The sequence below is a fragment of the Procambarus clarkii genome, chromosome 2 (genome assembly GCF_040958095.1).
Source record: "Procambarus clarkii isolate CNS0578487 chromosome 2, FALCON_Pclarkii_2.0, whole genome shotgun sequence".
Classification (NCBI taxonomy): domain Eukaryota; kingdom Metazoa; phylum Arthropoda; class Malacostraca; order Decapoda; family Cambaridae; genus Procambarus; species Procambarus clarkii.
Window position 1 is genome coordinate 14,442,404 of NC_091151.1, and position 23,877 is coordinate 14,466,280.

The window sequence follows — 23,877 nt, forward strand, 5'->3', positions numbered from 1 at the left end:
AACCCTGTTACTGAACCAGTATTTACCCAAGTCTTTCCTAAATCTAAACTTATCCAATTTATATCCATTGTTTCGTGTTCTGTCCTGTGTTGATACTTTTAATACCCTATTAATATCCCCCCGGTTATGTCCATTCATCCACTTGTAAACCTCTATCATGTCACCCCTAACTCTTCGCCTTTCCAGTGAATGCAACTTAAGCTTTGTTAATCTTTCTTCATATGAAAGATTTCTAATTTGGGGAATTAACTTAGTCATCCTACGCTGGACACGTTCAAGTGAATTTATATCCATTCTATAATATGGCGACCAAAACTGAACTGCATAATCTAAATGGGGCCTAACTAGAGCAAGATATAGCTTGAGAACCACACCAGGTGTCTTGTTACTAACGCTGCGATTAATAAATCCAAGTGTCCGATTTGCCTTATTACGAACATTTATGCATTGATCCTTTTGTTTTAAATTCTTACTAATCATAACTCCCAGATCCCTTTCGCAATCCGACTTCGCAATCTCAACACCATCTAGCTCGTATCTTGTAACTCTATCATCATTACCTAACCTCAGAACTTTACATTTATCAGCATTAAACTGCATCTGCCAATCCTTTGACCATTTCAAAACCCTATCTAGATCAACTTGAAGTGATAGTGAGTCCTCCTCCGAATTAATTTCCCTACCGATTTTCGTATCATCGGCAAATTTGCAAATGTTGCTACTCAAACCTGAATCTAAATCATTTATATATATTATAAACAACAGAGGTCCCAGGACAGAGCCTTGAGGCACTCCACTTACAACATTTTCCCACTCTGACTTGATTCCATTTATACTAACTCTCTGTTTCCTTTGGTATAGCCATGCCCTAATCCAGCTTAATATAGCACCCCCAATACCATGAGACTCTATTTTTTTAATCAGTCTTTCATGTGGCACTGTATCAAAAGCTTTGCTAAAGTCAAGGTATACAACATCGCAATCCTTACCACTATCAACTGCCTCAACAATGCTAGAATAAAAAGATAACAAATTTGTTAAACATGAACGGCCATTTATAAAACCATGTTGCGACTCAATTATTAATTTATGTTTTACAAGATGAAGACGAATTTTATTTGCTATTATAGATTCGAGTAACTTTCCCACAATAGACGTTAGGCTAATTGGTCGATAGTTAGACGCAAGTGATCTATCTCCTTTCTTAAAAACTGGTAACACATTAGCAACTTTCCAAAACTCTGGCACTCTGCCTGACTCTATTGATTTATTAAATATGGTTGACAGTGGGTCACAAAGCTCCTCTTTGCATTCTTTAAGCACCCTAGCAAACACTTCATCCGGCCCTGGGGATTTGTTTGGTTTGAGTTTTACTATTTGTTTAAGAACATCCTCCCTGGTAACTGCTAAACTCGTCAACCTGTCCTCGTCCCCACCCACATAGACTTGTTCGGCTGAAGGCATATTGTTAAGTTCCTCTTTAGTAAATACAGATACAAAATATTTATTAAAAATACTACTCATCTCTTCATCACTATCTGTTATTTGACCTGTCTCAGTTTTTAATGGACCTATCCTTTCCCTAGTCTTAGTACGATATAACTGAAAAAACCCTTTAGGATTTGTCTTTGCTTGCCCTGCTATGCGAACTTCATAGTTTCTTTTTGCTTTCCTTATCTCTTTTTTAACATTTCTAACCAGTTGTACGAATTCCTGTTCTAAAGTGACCTCCCCATTTTTAATCCTTTTGTACCAAGCTCTCTTTTTACCTATAAGGTTCTTCAAATTCTTTGTTATCCACTTTGGGTCATTAGTATACGATCTATTCAATTTGTATGGTATACTACGTTCCTGTGCTTTGTTTAGAATATTCTTAAATAAGTTATATATTGAATCCACATCGAAATCCCCATTTAAGTCACCTATCGCTGGGTTCATGTCTCGCTCCAAGACCGGCCCACACCCCATACCCAAGCCTTTCCAATCAATTTGACCCAAAAAATTTCTTAGGCTATTAAAATCAGCTTTTCGAAAATCTGGCACTTTAACAGAATTTTCTCCTACTGGTCTATTCCATTCTATGCTAAATCTGATTTCTTTGTGATCACTGCTCCCTAGCTCACTCCCTATTTCGATGTCATTAATTTGCGTTTCCCTGTTAGTTAACACTAAATCTAAAATATTATTTTCCCGTGTTGGTTCCTTAATGTGTTGCGTAAGAAAGCAATCGTCAATTAATTCTAGAAAATCTTCTGCTTCACTATTCCCTGTTTTGTTCAACCAGTTTATTCCGCTAAAATTAAAGTCACCCATGACATAAATACTGTTAGATCTAGATGCTCTAGATATTTCATCCCATAGATGCTTTGCTTCCATTCTGTCTAAATTTGGTGGCCTATATATTACTCCTATTATAATATTATTAGCTTTTTCGTTTAATTCAATCCAAATAGTTTCTGTGTGTGGCTCTGTTTTGATTCCCTCTTTGAGACTACATTTCAAATTGTCCCTAACATATATGGCTACTCCACCTCCTCGTCTAATATATCTATCTGTGTGAAATAGTTTAAATCCATATATTTGATATTCAGCTAATAGTTCTCTATTTTCTACATTCATCCACGTTTCGGTAAGTGCAATAATATCTATTTTTTCTGTGCAGACAAGAGCATTTAATTCGTTAATTTTATTTCTTAGACTTCTACTGTTAGTGTAATATACCCTAAGTGAATTGTTATTTTGCGGACCTTCTCTTTCCCTGATCGTTTTGCCAATTCCTTTCTCCCACAAACACATACTTTTATTACCTCCTACCTCCAAATCAATTCCCATACCTCTATCTACTAACAGTTTAAACCCAAACAAACACCTCTAACCACTTCTTCTAGCGAGTTCGCAACAGCAACAACCCCAGCTCTCGATAGATGCACCCCATCACGAGCATACATTTCATTTCTTCCATAGAAGTGTTCCCAGTTGTCTATGAAAGATATTGCATTTGATTTGCAATATCTTTCCAGCCGGCAATTGACACCAAGTGCCCTCGATATCCATTCATTTCCCACTCCCTTTCTTGGAAGAATGCCACATATGATCGGGATTCCTCCCTTGCTCCTAACTAACTCTATGGCTGTTTTATACCTCTGAATCAGTTCCTCACTCCTGACTCGACCAACATCATTTCCTCCCACGCTAATGCAAATAATGGGATTGTTCCCATTACCAGCCATAATATCATTCATGTTGTTTATAATATCACCAATGCCAGCTCCGGGATAGCAAACCCTTAACCTGTTCCCCCTATCTCTAGCACAAAACGTTCTATCCAAATACCTTATCTGGGAATCTCCCACAACTAATGTTTGCTTAGGTACTTCCTTTACTTTCTGAGGGGCCTGCGCTTCCTTTCTCTTCGTTGCTTTCCCTTTTGCGCGATCCACAGTCTCTCCACAGCACTCGTCCTCCAAAACGTCAAATGAATTTGAAGTTGCTATGGCGTTTGAAGGCGGCTTTATCAAAGTCTTCTTAAGGCCCCTGTCTTTCGCAACTCTCCAAGACGAGGTCCCTTTACTGCTGGTCTCCTCCTTCGTTACTTCTCGTTGTTTTTTAAGCTGACGCACCTCCTCCCGCAGAGAGTCCAACTCTGTCCTCAGGGCTCCCACTAGAGTCACCAGGTCCTTCACTACAACTTCCATATTGCTATGATAATATAACAACACTCAGGAGCTCCGGTTAACACAACCTCTCACTGTGACTTCACCTGACCGACTGGAAATGCAGTTTTTTAATTCCTAAGTTCGCACCCCTATACGCAGGTGTCTTTAGAAGCAAAGCTAACTACACACAGTGACACCACATGAATATTTAACTGTCACTCTAAATGATTAAACTGCTTTAACCGAAATTCAACCATCGTCAAGCTGGTGTCCGTGCACCTCACTCAGGCCCTCACCTCTCCTCTACCCTCTACACCTATATATTACCCCACCCAAATAAGTCTTGATCAGTTATTCACCCTTTTGGTTGGGCATTAGAACATTTCTTTATTACTTGTCGATTCTGAGACTGTTACGAACCCGGATTCAACGTCCGAGCCTGGAGCAGTGACAAACACGCCATCTGTGGGTCAGCTCCCGAAACCCCCGCCAAACGAACGACGACACCTAGTGAGGACAGCGTGTACTGGCCTCGAGGACCAGTTTCCAGTCTGGTTCAGCGCTCAACACCGCCGCTCCTGACCTCTGGTGAGGTGGTGCTCCGACGACAGCGCCATCTATGGAGTGGATATGTCGGGCGTTTGTATCTGAGCCTGTGAGTGTGGTGTATTAGTGTCCCGGTTATTAATGACGTGTCTGCTTACAGAGCCGACCTGGGACCACTGTGTTGAAGGAGTAGTCAGTCTACCCGAGGCAGCCAGTCTCCATACAGTGAAGTTTGCTGCAGCTGTCGTGACGTCGTCCCCCCGGAAGAACACTGTGGTGTGTTAAGCCTGCCAGTGGAGTGGCAGTGGAAGGATTTACCCGGGACCGACGGTCGGAGACGATAATCCACTGGGGTATTGAGGAGGGTGATTGGTGATATCACACGAGACTCCTGTCTAGGGCGTACCCCTTTTATCGTTCGTGGAGTGGCCGTACCAGCCTTGGTGGCTCTGTACCTGCCAGCAGACCTGCTGGACGTGTGGTTGACGGCCTCCACGACGGTGCCCCCAGTGGACCTGTGTTGTGGCTGACCTGTGGCCAGGGTAGACTCGGTGTTCTCAGAGGACACGTCTTGAGGCCACGAAGAATGCACCGCGGACTCAGCACCTAGCTTCGAGGATCCATAGTCTCCAGCAGAAGACTACAGTGTTGATCCCCTTTTGTAAAGTGTTAATACCCCTCCCCCTTGAGTACGTTTTACTATTATATATATTTATGGTGATGGTACTATTATATTATATTAAGTTTTTGCCTTTATTTCCCTTTCCCTTTTAGTTACTTGCGTCACGGATCGCATCCCTTGAAAGCCTCTACTGGCTTGGGGCCGGATATATATCTTCCTCTAACTACATCAGAGTAAGAACCCCGTTGCGTCCCGAGAGGGCCGTAACAGAGACAATGGATACAATCAAATATTCTCCCATGGATTTCGATATTTCTTTTCCAAAACTCCCACAATTTCTCATATCTATGGTTTGGAACTTCCCTTCATTAAATGATCCATACGAAATTCTAAGAGCAGTAAAATTGTCGGGGGAAAATCTTCATTATTTTATTACGAATGAGAGAGGTTCAGTGAGTTTATTTGACAGTAAAATCCAGCTTGGAGTTTTATGGATCTTAACTCTCTCCACGCATATGACGATGTTGGTTAGGATAACAGGGCAATGGGAGGACGTTATCTGGGAAATTATTAATCTTGCAAATACCTGGGCGACAAACAACAACTTAAATTTTGCCTCACTCGAGTCTACTGCCTTGAAATCCTGGGTACTCGCCATGTTCTGCGACCATGAAGCCTGCCCCAACCCGCACCTGCGGGTGGAACTGCTGCATTTGATCGGGATGTGGCCAGAGACGTACCTTCAGGATGCCGCCTCGGGTATGCAGGCAGCTGCAGGGTTGGTCAACACTAGCCACTACATAACTCTGGACCATCTGATGTCCGGTTACTTACATGCGAGTCTCTTTGATCCTCTCAAGAATGTGTTAGATAGCCTTAATAAATGGGGACACCTAGATGGTGTCGCTGCTGCAGCTGTGGATCAGGTAAGGAAACTTAAGATTGGAACAGAGGCATACTTTTTCAACAATCTGGTCCACCTTTTTAAGCAAATGGTGGAGGCTACTCTAGCGGAATATCGAGCTGGAATAAACAAAATGTGCTCCTGTATTGAAGGGAATTTATGCACGTTCAACGAAATTTTGCATATCTATAAGATGTTGGTTGACACAACTCCCACAGCCTATGGGGTTCCCGGACTTGCTCAAGTCGCTGCAGAGTTCCTGGTTACTCTCACAGACTCTGCAGTTACAGTGTGCTCTGCATTACAGCTCAAGGATAGTAAACGTTCCAAGTATTCCAAAGAACTCGTCGCTGATTTAGGTGATATTTACCAAAAAATATCTGTAGAGGAAAGATTTACATCTGTTTTCCAGATTCTAAAACGTGACCATGCACAGCAGTTCTCACACCTTAGTAAACAGACAACAGATTTCTGCTTTTTCCATTATTTGTCAGAATCGCGTCAGGAATCCTCGGAAGCAGTCCCGGAGGAGTTTGTAGACAGCGTGACGCAGGTGGTGATGGAGGCGCCGGTGTTGCTGCTGTCGTCCAAGATGGTGATAGACGAGTCAACGCTGGTCCGCCTACTGCTGGAGTCGGCCTCCGACCCCTTCACGCGCCACCCTCTTGTCCACGGCTCCTTCAGTCGTCTGCCCCACCTCCAGGCTGACATTCTGGCCTGGAAAAACACTCGCAGCGCTCTGCCACAATGAGTGTACATTTACGACAACCACAATATGATAATTTATGGCAACAATGACACTTGCAATTTCGGCAACAGAGATAGCTGCAGGAAATTTGATTAAGACCAAACCACACGGATGGAGAAGCGCCTCCAACTTTGCCGCTACTGCTTCGTGTGAGTTAAGGTTTCGTCATCAATATATGTTATATACTCACGCATTTTTTATACTTCTGTAAATTTAATGACTTTAATCAATAAAACATGAAATGGACAACCCACAGATTACCTTATTTAACCTATTTAACACAAACTTATGAATATTCAAGTGAAGAAATGTGCAAAATGGAGAAGTATGATTGTTGATTTATGAAACTTGAAGTGTCGTTGAATTGCTTCAAACGCAGGATAGACATAATTTCTTCTTAAATAGATGTAAGTCGGAATTCCTACTTAATTGTCTTAAACCAAAGCATTTTTCTGCATGTTGTTACAAAACTGTTAGAACTCAGATCCCTGATTGATTGGTAGAGTTTAACCCACACAAAAGGTGGGAATTTGGACCCAAATTCTGGCTCTCTGCACCTATTCGCTGTTTGATATTCCGAATTTTCATACCAAAAATCTGCCAATTACTGCAAGCGGCGGTGGGTCACATTTCGCCCAAACCCCCCTGCAGTTTTCAAAATATCCCAATCATCCCAAATTCGATACCTGAGCCATATTTTGGACCCAAATTCTGGCTCTCTGGACCTATTCGCAGTTTGAAATTCCGACTTTTTATACCCAAAATCTGCCAATCTCCTTTCTTAAAAACTGGTATCACACATGTTACCAGGGAAGATGTTCTTAAACAAATAGTAAAACTCAAACCAAACAAATCCCCAGGATGAAGTGTTGGCCAGGGTGCTTAAAGAATGCAAAGAGGAGTTTTGTGACCCACTGTCAACCATATTTAATAAATCAATATAGTCAGGCTGAGTGCCAGAGTTTTGGAAAGTTGCTAATGTGATACCAGTTTTTAAGAAAGGAGATAGATCACTTGAGTCTAACTATCGACCAATTAGCCTAACGTCTACAAATAAAATTCGTCTTCATCTTGAAAAACATAAATTAATAATTGAGTCGCAACATGGTTTTATAAATGGCCGTTCATGTTTAACAAATTTTTTATCTTTTTATTCTAGCATTGTTGAGGCAGTTGATAGTGGTAAGGATTGCGATGTAGTGTACCTTGACTTTAGCAAAGCTTTTGATACAGTGCCACATGAAAGACTGATTAAGAATATAGAGCCTCATGGTATTGGGGGTGCTATATTAAGCTGGATTAGGGCATGGCTATACCAAAGGAAACAGAGTTAGTATAAATGGGGTTAAGTCAGAGTGGGTAAATGTTGTAAGTGGGGTGCCTCAGGGCTCTGTCCTGGGACCTCTGTTGTTTATAATATATATAAATGATTTAGATTCAGGTTTGAGTAGCAACATTTGCAAATTTGTCGATGATACGAAAATCGGTTGGGAAATTAATTCGGAGGAGGACTCACTATCACTTCAAGTTGATCTAGATAGGGTTTAGAAATAGTCAAAGGATTGGCAAATGCAGTTTAATGCTGATAAATGTAAAGTTCTGAGGTTAGGTAATGATGATAGAGTTACAAGATACGAGCTAGATGGCGTTGAGATTGCGAAAGGGATCTGGGAGTTATGATTAGTAAGAATTTAAAACAAAAGTATCAGTGCATGAATGTTCGTAATAAGGCGAATAGGACACTGGGATTTATTAATCGAAGCGTTAGTAACAAGACACCTGGTGTGGTTCTCAAGCTATATCTTGCACTAGTTATGCCCCATTTAGATTATGCAGTTCAGTTTTGGTCGCCATATTATAGAATGGATATAAATTCACTTGAACGTGTCCAGCGTAGGATGACTAAGTTAATTCCCCAAATTAGAAATCTTTCATATGAAGAAAGATTAACAAAGCTTAAGTTGCATTCACTGGAAAGGCGAAGAGTTGGGGGTGACATGATAGAGGCTTACAAGTGGGTGAATGGACATAACAAAGGGGATATTAATAGGGTATTAAAAGTATCAACACAAGACAGAACACGAAACAATGAGTATAAATTGGATAAGTTTGGATTTAGGAAAGACTTGGGTAAATACTGGTTCAGTAACAGGGTTGTTGATTTGTGGAACCAATTACCGCATAACGTGCTGGAGGTGGGGTCCCTCGATTGTTTCAAGCGCGGGTTGGACAAGTATATGAGTGGGATTGGGTGGTTATAAATAGGAGGTGCCTCGTATGGCCCAATAGGCCTTCTGCAGTTGCTTTTGTTCTTATGTTCTTAACCACTGGTTCCAACGAGTTCGCAACAGCAACAACCCCAGCCCTCGGTAGAGGGTCCTTCGATTGTTTCAAGCTTGGGTTGGGACATGTATATGAGTGGGATTGGGTGGTTATAAAAAGCAGCTGCCTCGTTTAGGCCAATAGCAGCTGCCTCGTATAGGCCAATAGCATCTACCTTGTAGGGGCCAATTGTAGCTGCCTCGTATGGGCCAATAGCAGCTGCCTCGTATAGGCCAATAGCAGCTGCCTCGTATAGGCCAACAGCAGCTACCTTGTAGGGGCCAATTGCAGCTGCCTTGTATGGGCCAATAGCAGCTGCCTCGTATGGACCAGACAGTACACGAAACAATCAGTATAAATTGGTTATGCTTAGATTTAGGAAAGACTTGGGTAAATACTGGTTCAGTAACAGGCTTTTTGATTTGTGGAACCAATTGCTACGTAATGTGGTAGAGGTGGGGTTTCTTGATTGTTTCAAGCGTGGGTTGGACATGTATGAGTGGAATTGGGTGGTAATAAATTGGAACTGCCTCGTATGGGCCAATAGGCCTTCTGCAGTTACCTTTGTTCTTATGTAAATATGGTTTTGAAATGGTCAAAAGATTGGCAGATGCAGTTTAATGCTGAAAAATATAAAGTTTAGAGTCTAGGTAATGATTCTAAAGTTACAAGATACGAGCTATATGGTGATGAGATTGCGAATCCTCGGAAGCTGTCCCGTAGCAGTTTATAGACAGCGTGACGCGATGGAGGCGCTGGTGTTACTGCTCTCGTCCAAGATGGTGATAGATGAGTCGACGCTGGTTCGCCTACAGCTGGAGTCGGTCTCCGACCCTTTCACGCGCCACCCTCTTGTCCACGGCTCCTTCTGTCGTCCGCCCCCACCTCCAGGTTGACATTCTGGCCTGGAAAAACACTCGCATGGTTCTGCCACAGCGAGTGTACATTTACGACAACCACAATATGAAAATTAATGGCAACAAGGACACTTGCAACACAATGAGATTAGGTGTGCATAAAGCCTGAAAATTATGGGCTAACAGGCCCTTTTAATGTGCATTTTTGACCAATTAGCTATAAATGCAGTTTTTTAATTCCTAAGTTCGCACCCCTATACGCAGGTGTCTTTAGAAGCAAAGCTAACTACACACAGTGACACCACATGAATATTTAACTGTCACTCTAAATGATTAAATTGCTTTAACCGAAATTCAACCATCGTCAAGCTGGTGTCCGTGCACCTCACTCAGGCCCTCAGCTCTCCTCTACCCTCTACATCTATATATTACCCCACCCAAATAAGTCTTGATCAGTTATTCACCCTTTTGGTTGGGCATTAGAACATTTCTTTATTACTTGTCGATTCTGAGACAATGGATACAATCAAATATTCTCCCATGGATCTCGATATTTCTTTTCCAAAACTCCCACAATTTCTCATATCTATGGTTTGGAACTTCCCTTCATTAAATGATCCATACGAAATTCTAAGAGCAGTAAAATTGTCAGGGGAAAATCTTCATTATTTTATTACGAATGAGAGAGGTTCAGTGAGTTTATTTGACAGTAAAATCCAGCTTGGAGTTTTATGGATCTTAACTCTCTCCACGCATATGACGATGTTGGTTAGGATAACAGGGCAATGGGAGGACGTTATCTGGGAAATTATTAATCTTGCAAATACCTGGGCGACAAACAACAACTTAAATTTTGCCTCACTCGAGTCTACTGCCTTGAAATCCTGGGAACTCGCCATGTTCTGCGACCATGAAGCCTGCCCCAACCCGCACCTGCGGGTGGAACTGCTGCATTTGATCGAGATGTGGCCAGAGACGTACCTTCAGGATGCCGCCTCGGGTATGCAGGCAGCTGCAGGGTTGGTCAACACTAGCCACTACATAACTCTGGACCATCTGATGTCCGGTTACTTGTCCACGGCTCCTTCAGTCGTCTGCCCCACCTCCAGGCTGACATTCTGGCCTGGAAAAACACTCGCAGCGCTCTGCCACAATGAGTGTACATTTACGACAACCACAATATGATAATTTATGGCAACAATGACACTTGCAATTTCGGCAACAGAGATAGCTGCAGGAAATTTGATTAAGACCAAACCACACGGATGGAGAAGCGCCTCCAACTTTGCCGCTTCTGCATCGTGTGAGTTAAGGTTTCGTCATCATTATATGTTATATACTCACACATTTTTTATACTTCTGTAAATTTAATGACTTTAATCAATAAAACATGAAATGGACAACCCACAGATTACCTTATTTAACCTATTTAACACAAACTTATGAATATTCAAGTGAAGAAATGTGCAAAATGGAGAAGTATGATTGTTGATTTATGAAACTTGAAGTGTCGTTGAATTGCTTCAAACGCAGGATAGACATAATTTCTTCTTAAATAGATGTAAGTCGGAATTCCTACTTAATTGTCTTAAACCAAAGCATTTTTCTGCATGTTGTTACAAAACTGTTAGAACTCAGATCCCTGATTGATTGGTAGAGTTTAACCCACACAAAAGGTGGGAATTTGGACCCAAATTCTGGCTCTCTGCACCTATTCGCTGTTTGATATTCCGAATTTTCATACCAAAAATCTGCCAATTACTGCAAGCGGCGGTGGGTCACATTTCGCCCAAACCCCCCTGCAGTTTTCAAAATATCCCAAACATCCCAAATTCGATACCTGAGCCATATTTTGGACCCAAATTCTGGCTTTCTGCACCTATTCGCTGTTTGTTATTCCGAATTTTCATACCAAAAATCTGCCAATTACTGCAAGCGGCGGTGGGTCACATTTCGCCCAAACCCCCCTGCAGTTTTCAAAATATCCCAAACATCCCAAATTCGATACCTGAGCCATATTTTGGACCCAAATTCTGGCTCTCTGCACCTATTCGCTGTTTGATATTCCGAATTTTCATACCAAAAATCTGCCAATTACTGCAGGCGGTGGGTCACATTTCGCCCAAACCCCCCTGCAGTTTTCAAAATATCCCAAACATCCCAAATTCGATACCTGAGCCATATTTTGGACCCAAATTCTGGCTCTCTGCACCTATTCGCAGTTTGAAATTCCGAATTTTTATACAAAAAATCTACCAATTACTGAAAGCGGCGGTGGGTCACATTTCGCCCAAACACCCCAACAGTTTTCAAAATATCCCAAAAATCCCAAATTCGATACCTGAGCCATATTTCGGACCCAAATTCTGGCTCTCTGGACCTATTCGCAGTTTGAAATTCCGACTTTTTATACCCAAAATCTGCCAATCTCCTTTCTTAAAAACTGGTATCACACATGTTACCAGAGAGGATGTTCTTAAACAAATAGTAAAACTCTAAGCAAACAAATCCCCAGGATGAAGTGTTGGCCAGGGTGCTTAAAGAATGCAAAGAGGAGTTTTGTGACCCACTGTCAACCATATTTAATCAATCAATAGAGTCAGGCTGAGTGCCAGAGTTTTGGAAAGTTGCTAATGTGATACCAGTTTTTAAGAAAGGAGATAGATCACTTGCGTCTAACTATCGACCAATTAGCCTAACGTCTATTGTGGGAAAGTTACTCGAATCTATAATAGCAAATAAAATTCGTCTTCATCTTGAAAAACATAAATTAATAATTGAGTCGCAACACGGTTTTATAAATGGCCATTCAAGTTTAACAAATTTGTTATCTTTTTATTCTAGCATTGTTGAGGCAGTTGATAGTGGTAAGGATTGCGATGTTGTGTACCTTGACTTTAGCAAAGCTTTTGATACAGTGCCACATGAAAGACTGATTAAGAAGATAGAGTCTCATGGTATTGGGGGTGCTATATTAAGCTGGATTAGGGCATGGCTATACCAAAGGAAACAGAGAGTTAGTATAAATGGGGTTAAGTCAGAGTGGGTAAATGTTGTAAGTGGGGTGCCTCAGGGCTCTGTCCTGGGACCTCTGTTGTTTATAATATATATAAATGATTTAGATTCAGGTTTGAGTAGCAACATTTGCAAATTTGCCGATGATACGAAAATCGGTAGGGAAATTAATTCGGAGGAGGACTCACTATCACTTCAAGTTGATCTAGATAGGGTTTAGAAATAGTCAAAGGATTGGCAAATGCAGTTTAATGCTGATAAATGTAAAGTTCTGAGGTTAGGTAATGATGATAGAGTTACAAGATACGAGCTAGATGGTGTTGAGATTGCGAAAGGGATCTGTGAGTTATGATTAGTAAGAATTTAAAACAAAAGTGTCAATGCATGAATGTTCGCAATAAGGCGAATAGGACTCTGGGATTTATTAATCGAAGCGTTAGTAACAAGACACCTGGTGTGGTTCTTAAGCTATATCTTGCTCTGGTGAGGCCCCATTTAGATTATGCAGTTCAGTTTTGGTCGCCGTCTTATAGAATGGATATAAATTCACTTGAACGTGTCCAACGTAGGATGACTAAGTTAATTCCCCATATTAGAAATCTTTCATATGAAGAAAGATTAACAAAGCTTAAGTTTGTTGTTATATTATCATAGCAATATGGAAGTTGTAGTGAAGGACCTGGTGACTCTAGTGGGAGCCCTGAGGACAGAGTTGGACTCTCTGCGGGAGGAGGTGCGTCAGCTTAAAAAACAACGAGAAGTAACGAAGGAGGAGACCAGCAGTAAAGGGACCTCGTCTTGGAGAGTTGCGAAAGACAGGGGCCTTAAGAAGACTTTGATAAAGCCGCCTTCAAACGCCATAGCAACTTCAAATTCATTTGACGTTTTGGAGGACGAGTGCTGTGGAGAGACTGTGGATCGCGCAAAAGGGAAAGCAACGAAGAGAAAGGAAGCGCAGGCCCCTCAGAAAGTAAAGAAAGTACCTAAGCAAACATTAGTTGTGGGAGATTCCCAGATAAGGTATTTGGATAGAACGTTTTGTGCTAGAGATAGGGGGAACAGGTTAAGGGTTTGCTATCCCGGAGCTGGCATTGGTGATATTATAAACAACATGAATGATATTATGGCTGGTAATGGGAACAATCCCATTATTTGCATTAGCGTGGGAGGAAATGATGTTGGTCGAGTCAGGAGTGAGGAACTGATTCAGAGGTATAAAACAGCCATAGAGTTAGTTAGGAGCAAGGGAGGAATCCCGATCATATGTGGCATTCTTCCAAGAAAGGGAGTGGGAAATGAATGGATATCGAGGGCACTTGGTGTCAATTGCCGGCTGGAAAGATATTGCAAATCAAATGCAATATCTTTCATAGACAACTGGGAACACTTCTATGGAAGAAATGAAATGTATGCTCGTGATGGGGTGCATCTATCGAGAGCTGGGGTTGTTGCTGTTGCGAACTCGCTAGAAGAAGTGGTTAGAGGTGTTTGTTTGGGTTTAAACTGTTAGTAGATAGAGGTATGGGAATTGATTTGGAGGAAGGAGGTAATAAAAGTATGTGTTTGTGGGAGAAAGGAATTGGCAAAACGATCAGGGAAAGAGAAGGTCCGCAAAATAACAATTCACTTAGGGTATATTACACTAACAGTAGAAGTCTAAGAAATAAAATTAACGAATTAAATGCTCTTGTCTGCACAGAAAAAATAGATATTATTGCACTTACCGAAACGTGGATGAATGTAGAAAGTAGAGAACTATTAGCTGAATATCAAATATATGGATTTAAACTATTTCACACAGATAGATATATTAGACGAGGAGGTGGAGTAGCCATATATGTTAGGGACAATTTGAAATGTAGTCTCAAAGAGGGAATCAAAACAGAGCCACACACAGAAACTATTTGGATTGAATTAAACGAAAAAGCTAATAATATTATAATAGGAGTAATATATAGGCCACCAAATTTAGACAGAATGGAAGCAAAGCATCTATGGGATGAAATATCTAGAGCATCTAGATCTAACAGTATTTATGTCATGGGTGACTTTAATTTTAGCGGAATAAACTGGTTGAACAAAACAGGGAATAGTGAAGCAGAAGATTTTCTAGAATTAATTGACGATTGCTTTCTTACGCAACACATTAAGGAACCAACACGGGAAAATAATATTTTAGATTTAGTGTTAACTAACAGGGAAACGCAAATTAATGACATCGAAATAGGGAGTGAGCTAGGGAGCAGTGATCACAAAGAAATCAGATTTAGCATAGAATGGAATAGACCAGTAGGAGAAAATTCTGTTAAAGTGCCAGATTTTCGAAAAGCTGATTTTAATAGCCTAAGAAATTTTTTGGGTCAAATTGATTGGAAAGGCTTGGGTATGGGGAGTGGGCCGGTCTTGGAGCGAGACATGAACCCAGCGATAGGTGACTTAAATGGGGATTTCGATGTGGATTCAATATATAACTTATTTAAGAATATTCTAAACAAAGCACAGGAACGTAGTATACCATACAAATTGAATAGATCATATACTAATGACCCAAAGTGGATAACAAAGAATTTGAAGAACCTTATAGGTAAAAAGAGAGCTTGGTACAAAAGGATTAAAAATGGGGAGGTCACTTTAGAACAGGAATTCGTACAACTGGTTAGAAATGTTAAAAAAGAGATAAGGAAAGCAAAAAGAAACTATGAAGTTCGCATAGCAGGGCAAGCAAAGACAAATCCTAAAGGGTTTTTTCAGTTATATCGTACTAAGACTAGGGAAAGGATAGGTCCATTAAAAACTGAGACAGGTCAAATAACAGATAGTGATGAAGAGATGAGTAGTATTTTTAATAAATATTTTGTATCTGTATTTACTAAAGAGGAACTTAACAATATGCCTTCAGCCGAACAAGTCTATGTGGGTGGGGACGAGGACAGGTTGACGAGTTTAGCAGTTACCAGGGAGGATGTTCTTAAACAAATAGTAAAACTCAAACCAAACAAATCCCCAGGGCCGGATGAAGTGTTTGCTAGGGTGCTTAAAGAATGCAAAGAGGAGCTTTGTGACCCACTGTCAACCATATTTAATAAATCAGTAGAGTCAGGCAGAGTGCCAGAGTTTTGGAAAGTTGCTAATGTGATACCAGTTTTTAAGAAAGGAGATAGATCACTTGCGTCTAACTATCGACCAATTAGCCTAACGTCAATTGTGGGAAAGTTACTCGAATCTATAATAGCAAATAAAATTCGTCTTCATCTTGAAAAGCATAAATTAATAATTGAGTCGCAACATGGTTTTATAAATGGCCGTTCATGTTTAACAAATTTGTTATCTTTTTATTCTAGCATTGTTGAGGCAGTTGATAGTGGTAAGGATTGCGATGTTGTATACCTTGACTTTAGCAAAGCTTTTGATACAGTGCCACATGAAAGACTGATTAAAAAAATAGAGTCTCATGGTATTGGGGGTGCTATATTAAGCTGGATTAGGGCATGGCTATACCAAAGGAAACAGAGAGTTAGTATAAATGGAATCAAGTCAGAGTGGGAAAATGTTGTAAGTGGAGTGCCTCAAGGCTCTGTCCTGGGACCTCTGTTGTTTATAATATATATAAATGATTTAGATTCAGGTTTGAGTAGCAACATTTGCAAATTTGCCGATGATACGAAAATCGGTAGGGAAATTAATTCGGAGGAGGACTCACTATCACTTCAAGTTGATCTAGATAGGGTTTTGAAATGGTCAAAGGATTGGCAGATGCAGTTTAATGCTGATAAATGTAAAGTTCTGAGGTTAGGTAATGATGATAGAGTTACAAGATACGAGCTAGATGGTGTTGTGATTGCGAAGTCGGATTGCGAAAGGGATCTGGGAGTTATGATTAGTAAGAATTTAAAACAAAAGGATCAATGCATAAATGTTCGTAATAAGGCAAATCGGACACTTGGATTTATTAATCGCAGCGTTAGTAACAAGACACCTGGTGTGGTTCTCAAGCTATATCTTGCTCTAGTTAGGCCCCATTTAGATTATGCAGTTCAGTTTTGGTCGCCATATTATAGAATGGATATAAATTCACTTGAACGTGTCCAGCGTAGGATGACTAAGTTAATTCCCCAAATTAGAAATCTTTCATATGAAGAAAGATTAACAAAGCTTAAGTTGCATTCACTGGAAAGGCGAAGAGTTAGGGGTGACATGATAGAGGTTTACAAGTGGATGAATGGACATAACCGGGGGGATATTAATAGGGTATTAAAAGTATCAACACAGGACAGAAAACGAAACAATGGATATAAATTGGATAAGTTTAGATTTAGGAAAGACTTGGGTAAATACTGGTTCAGTAACAGGGTTGTTGATTTGTGGAACCAATTCCCGCGTAACATTGTGGAGGTGGGGTCCCTCGATTGTTTCAAGCACGGGTTGGACAAGTATATGAGTGGGATTGGGTGGTTATAGAATAGGAGCTGCCTCGTATGGGCCAATAGGCCTTCTGCAGTTACCTTTGTTCTTATGTTCTTCTTATGTTCTTATGTTGCATTCACTGGAAAGGCGAAGAGTTAGGGGTGACATGATAGAGGTTTACAAGTGGATGAATGGACATAACAAGGGGGATATTAATAGGGTATTAAAAATATCAACACAAGACAGAACACGAAACAATGGGTATAAATTGGATAAGTTTAGATTTAGGAAAGACTTGGGTAATTACTGGTTCAGTATCAGGGTTGTTGATTTGTGGAACCAATTACCGCGTAACGTGCTGGAGGTGGGGTCCCTCGATTGTTTCAAGCGCGGGTTGGACAAGTATATGAGTGGGATTGGGTGGTTATAAATAGGAGGTGCCTCGTATGGCCCAATAGGCCTTCTGCAGTAGCTTTTGTTCTTATGTTCTTAACCACTGGTTCCAACGAGTTCGCAACAGCAACAACCCCAGCCCTCGGTAGAGGGTCCTTCGATTGTTTCAAGCTTGGGTTGGGACATGTATATGAGTGGGATTGGGTGGTTATAAAAAGTAGCTGCCTCGTTTAGGCCAATAGCAGCTGCCTCGTATAGGCCAATAGCATCTACCTTGTAGGGGCCAATTGTAGCTGCCTCGTATGGGCCAATAGCAGCTGCCTCGTATACGCCAATAGCAGCTGCCTCGTATAGGCCAACAGCAGCTACCTTGTAGGGGCCAATTGCAGCTGCCTTGTATGGGCCAATAGCAGCTGCCTCGTATGGACCAGACAGTACACGAAACACTCAGTATAAATTGGTTATGTTTAGATTTAGGAAAGACTTGGGTAAATACTGGTTCAGTAACAGGCTTTTTGATTTGTGGAACCAATTGCTAGGTAATGTGGTAGAGGTGGGGTTCCTTGATTGTTTCAAGCGTGGGTTGGACATGTATGAGTGGAATTGGGTGGTAATAAATTGGAACTGCCTCGTATGGGCCAATAGGCCTTCTGCAGTTACCTTTGTTCTTATGTAAATAGGGTTTTGAAATGGTCAAAAGATTGGCAGATGCAGTTTAATGCTGAAAAATATAAAGTTTAGAGTCTAGGTAATGATTCTAGAGTTACAAGATACGAGCTATATGGTGATGAGATTGCGAATCCTCGGAAGCTGTCCCGTAGCAGTTTATAGACAGCGTGACGCGATGGAGGCGCTGGTGTTACTGCTCTCGTCCAAGATGGTGATAGATGAGTCGACGCTGGTTCGCCTACAGCTGGAGTCGGTCTCCGACCCTTTCACGCGCCACCCTCTTGTCCACGGCTCCTTCTGTCGTCCGCCCCCACCTCCAGGTTGACATTCTGGCCTGGAAAAACACTCGCATGGTTCTGCCACAGTGAGTGTACATTTACGACAACCACAATATGAAAATTAATGGCAACAAGGACACTTGCAACACAATGAGATTAGGTGTGCATAAAGCCTGAAAATTATGGGCTAACAGGCCCTTTTAATGTGCATTTTTGACCAATTAGCTATAAATGCAGTTTTTTAATTCCTAAGTTTAATTCCCACGGGAGTGGGAAATGAATGGATATCGAGGGCACTTGGTGTCAATTGCCGGCTGGAAAGATATTGCAAATCAAATGCAATATCTTTCATAGACAACTGGGAACACTTCTATGGAAGAAATGAAATGTATGCTCGTGATGGGGTGCATCTATCGAGAGCTGGGGTTGTTGCTGTTGCGAACTCGTTAGAAGAAGTGGTTAGAGGTGTTTGTTTGGGTTTAAACTGTTAGTAGATAGAGGTATGGGAATTGATTTGGAGGAAGGAGGTAATAAAAGTATGTGTTTGTGGGAGAAAGGAATTGGCAAAACGATCAGGGAAAGAGAAGGTCCGCAAAATAACAATTCACTTAGGGTATATTACACTAACAGTAGAAGTCTAAGAAATAAAATTAACGAATTAAATGCTCTTGTCTGCACAGAAAAAATAGATATTATTGCACTTACCGAAACGTGGATGAATGTAGAAAATAGAGAACTATTAGCTGAATATCAAATATATGGATTTAAACTATTTCACACAGATAGATATATTAGACGAGGAGGTGGAGTAGCCATATATGTTAGGGACAATTTGAAATGTAGTCTCAAAGAGGGAATCAAAACAGAGCCACACACAGAAACTATTTGGATTGAATTAAACGAAAAAGCTAATAATATTATAATAGGAGTAATATATAGGCCACCAAATTTAGACAGAATGGAAGCAAAGCATCTATGGGATGAAATATCTAGAGCATCTAGATCTAACAGTATTTATGTCATGGGTGACTTTAATTTTAGCGGAATAAACTGGTTGAACAAAACAGGGAATAGTGAAGCAGAAGATTTTCTAGAATTAATTGACGATTGCTTTCTTACGCAACACATTAAGGAACCAACACAGGAAAATAATATTTTAGATTTAGTGTTAACTAACAGGGAAATGCAAATTAATGACATCGAAATAGGGAGTGAGCTAGGGAGCAGTGATCACAAAGAAATCAGATTTAGCATAGAATGGAATAGACCAGTAGGAGAAAATTCTGTTAAAGTGCCAGATTTTCGAAAAGCTGATTTTAATAGCCTAAGAAATTTTTTGGGTCAAATTGATTGGAAAGTCTTGGGTATGGGGTGTGGGCCGGTCTTGGAGCGAGACATGAACCCAGCGATAGGTGACTTAAATGGGGATTTCGATGTGGATTCAATATATAACTTATTTAAGAATATTCTAAACAAAGCACAGGAACGTAGTATACCATACAAATTGAATAGATCGAATACTAATGACCCAAAGTGGATAACAAAGAATTTGAAGAACCTTATAGGTAAAAAGAGAGCTTGGTACAAAAGGATTAAAAATGGGGAGGTCACTTTAGAACAGGAATTCGTACAACTGGTTAGAAATGTTAAAAAAGAGATAAGGAAAGCAAAAAGAAACTATGAAGTTCGCATAGCAGGGCAAGCAAAGACAAATCCTAAAGGGTTTTTTCAGTTATATCGTACTAAGACTAGGGAAAGGATAGGTCCATTAAAAACTGAGACAGGTCAAATAACAGATAGTGATGAAGAGATGAGTAGTATTTTTAATAAATATTTTGTATCTGTATTTACTAAAGAGGAACTTAACAATATGCCTTCAGCCGAACAAGTCTATGTGGGTGGGGACGAGGACAGGTTGACGAGTTTAGCAGTTACCAGGGAGGATGTTCTTAAACAAATAGTAAAACTCAAACCAAACAAATCCCCAGGGCCGGATGAAGTGTTTGCCAGGGTGCTTAAAGAATGCAAAGAGGAGCTTTGTGACCCACTGTCAACCATATTTAATAAATCAATAGAGTCAGGCAGAGTGCCAGAGTTTTGGAAAGTTGCTAATGTGATACCAGTTTTTAAGAAAGGAGATAGATCACTTGCGTCTAACTATCGACCAATTAGCCTAACGTCTATTGTGGGAAAGTTACTCGAATCTATAATAGCAAATAAAATTCGTCTTCATCTTGAAAAACATAAATTAATAATTGAGTCGCAACATGGTTTTATAAATGGCCGTTCATGTTTAACAAATTTGTTATCTTTTTATTCTAGCATTGTTGAGGCAGTTGATAGTGGTAAGGATTGCGATGTTGTATACCTTGACTTTAGCAAAGCTTTTGATACAGTGCCACATGAAAGACTGATTAAAAAGATAGAGTCTCATGGTATTGGGGGTGCTATATTAAGCTGGATTAGGGCATGGCTATACCAAAGGAAGCAGAGAGTTAGCATAAATGGAATCAAGTCAGAGTGGGAAAATGTTGTAAGTGGAGTGCCTCAAGGCTCTGTCCTGGGACCTCTGTTGTTTATAATATATATAAATGATTTAGATTCAGGTTTGAGTAGCAACATTTGCAAATTTGCCGATGATACGAAAATCGGTAGAGAAATTAATTCGGAGGAGGACTCACTATCACTTCAAGTTGATCTAGATAGGGTTTTGAAATGGTCAAAGGATTGGCAGATGCAGTTTAATGTTGATAAATGTAAAGTTCTGAGGTTAGGTAATGATGATAGAGTTACAAGATACGAGCTAGATGGTGTTGTGATTGCGAAGTCGGATTGCGAAAGGGATCTGGGAGTTATGATTAGTAAGAATTTAAAACAAAAGGATCAATGCATAAATGTTCGTAATAAGGCAAATCGGACACTTGGATTTATTAATCGCAGCGTTAGTAACAAGACACCTGGTGTGGTTCTCAAGCTATATCTTGCTCTAGTTAGGCCCCATTTAAATTATGCAGTTCAGTTTTGGTCGCCATATTAAAGAATGGATATAAATTCACTTGAACGTGTCCAGCGTAGGATGACTAAGTTAATTCCCCAAATTAGAAATCTTTCATATGAAGAAAGATTAACAAAGCTTAAGTTGCATTCACTGGAAAGGCGAAGAGTTAGGGGTGACATGATAGAGGTTTACAAGTGGATGAATGGACATAACCGGGGGGATATTAATAGGGTATTAAAAGTATCAACACAGGACAGAACACGAAACAATGGGTATAAATTGGATAAGTTTAGATTTAGGAAAGACTTGGGTAAATACTGGTTCAGTAACAGGGTTGTTGATTTGTGGAACCAATTGCCGCGTAACATTGTGGAGGTGGGGTCCCTCGATTGTTTCAAGCACGGGTTGGACAAGTATATGAGTGGGATTGGGTGGTTATAGAATAGGAGCTGCCTCGTATGGGCCAATAGGCCTTCTGCAGTTACCTTTGTTCTTATGTTCTTATGTTCTTATGTAAGTTCGCACCCCTATACGCAGGTGTCTTTAGAAGCAAAGCTAACTACACACAGTGACACCACATGAATATTTAACTGTCACTCTAAATGATTAAATTGCTTTAACCGAAATTCAACCATCGTCAAGCTGGTGTCCGTGCACCTCACTCAGGCCCTCACCTCTCCTCTACCCTCTACACCTATATATTACCCCACCCAAATAAGTCTTGATCAGTTATTCACCCTTTTGGTTGGGCATTAGAACATTTCTTTATTACTTGTCGATTCTGAGACAATGGATACAATCAAATATTCTCCCATGGATTTCGATATTTCTTTTCCAAAACTCCCACAATTTCTCATATCTATGGTTTGGAACTTCCCTTCATTAAATGATCCATACGAAATTCTAAGAGCAGTAAAATTGTCAGGGGAAAATCTTCATTATTTTATTACGAATGAGAGAGGTTCAGTGAGTTTATTTGACAGTAAAATCCAGCTTGGAGTTTTATGGATCTTAACTCTCTCCACGCATATGACGATGTTGGTTAGGATAACAGGGCAATGGGAGGACGTTATCTGGGAAATTATTAATCTTGCAAATACCTGGGCGACAAACAACAACTTAAATTTTGCCTCACTCGAGTCTACTGCCTTGAAATCCTGGGTACTCGCCATGTTCTGCGACCATGAAGCCTGCCCCAACCCGCACCTGCGGGTGGAACTGCTGCATTTGATCGGGATGTGGCCAGAGACGTACCTTCAGGATGCCGCCTCGGGTATGCAGGCAGCTGCAGGGTTGGTCAACACTAGCCACTACATAACTCTGGACCATCTGATGTCCGGTTACTTACATGCGAGTCTCTTTGATCCTCTCAAGAATGTGTTAGATAGCCTTAATAAATGGGGACACCTAGATGGTGTCGCTGCTGCAGCTGTGGATCAGGTAAGGAAACTTAAGATTGGAACAGAGGCATACTTTTTCAACAATCTGGTCCACCTTTTTAAGCAAATGGTGGAGGCTACTCTAGCGGAATATCGAGCTGGAATAAACAAAATGTGCTCCTGTATTGAAGGGAATTTATGCACGTTCAACGAAATTTTGCATATCTATAAGATGTTGGTTGACACAACTCCCACAGCCTATGGGGTTCCCGGACTTGCTCAAGTCGCTGCAGAGTTCCTGGTTACTCTCACAGACTCTGCAGTTACAGTGTGCTCTGCATTACAGCTCAAGGATAGTAAACGTTCCAAGTATTCCAAAGAACTCGTCGCTGATTTAGGTGATATTTACCAAAAAATATCTGTAGAGGAAAGATTTACATCTGTTTTCCAGATTCTAAAACGTGACCATGCACAGCAGTTCTCACACCTTAGTAAACAGACAACAGATTTCTGCTTTTTCCATTATTTGTCAGAATCGCGTCAGGAATCCTCGGAAGCAGTCCCGGAGGAGTTTGTAGACAGCGTGACGCAGGTGGTGATGGAGGCGCCGGTGTTGCTGCTGTCGTCCAAGATGGTGATAGACGAGTCAACGCTGGTCCGCCTACTGCTGGAGTCGGCCTCCGACCCCTTCACGCGCCACCCTCTTGTCCACGGCTCCTTCAGTCGTCTGCCCCACCTCCAGGCTGACATTCTGGCCTGGAAAAACACTCGCAGCGCTCTGCCACAATGAGTGTACATTTACGACAACCACAATATGATAATTTATGGCAACAATGACACTTGCAATTTCGGCAAAAGAGATAGCTGCAGGAAATTTGATTAAGACCAAACCACACGGATGGAGAAGCGCCTCCAACTTTGCCGCTACTGCTTCGTGTGAGTTAAGGTTTCGTCATCAATATATGTTATATACTCACGCATTTTTTATACTTCTGTAAATTTAATGACTTTAATCAATAAAACATGAAATGGACAACCCACAGATTACCTTATTTAACCTATTTAACACAAACTTATGAATATTCA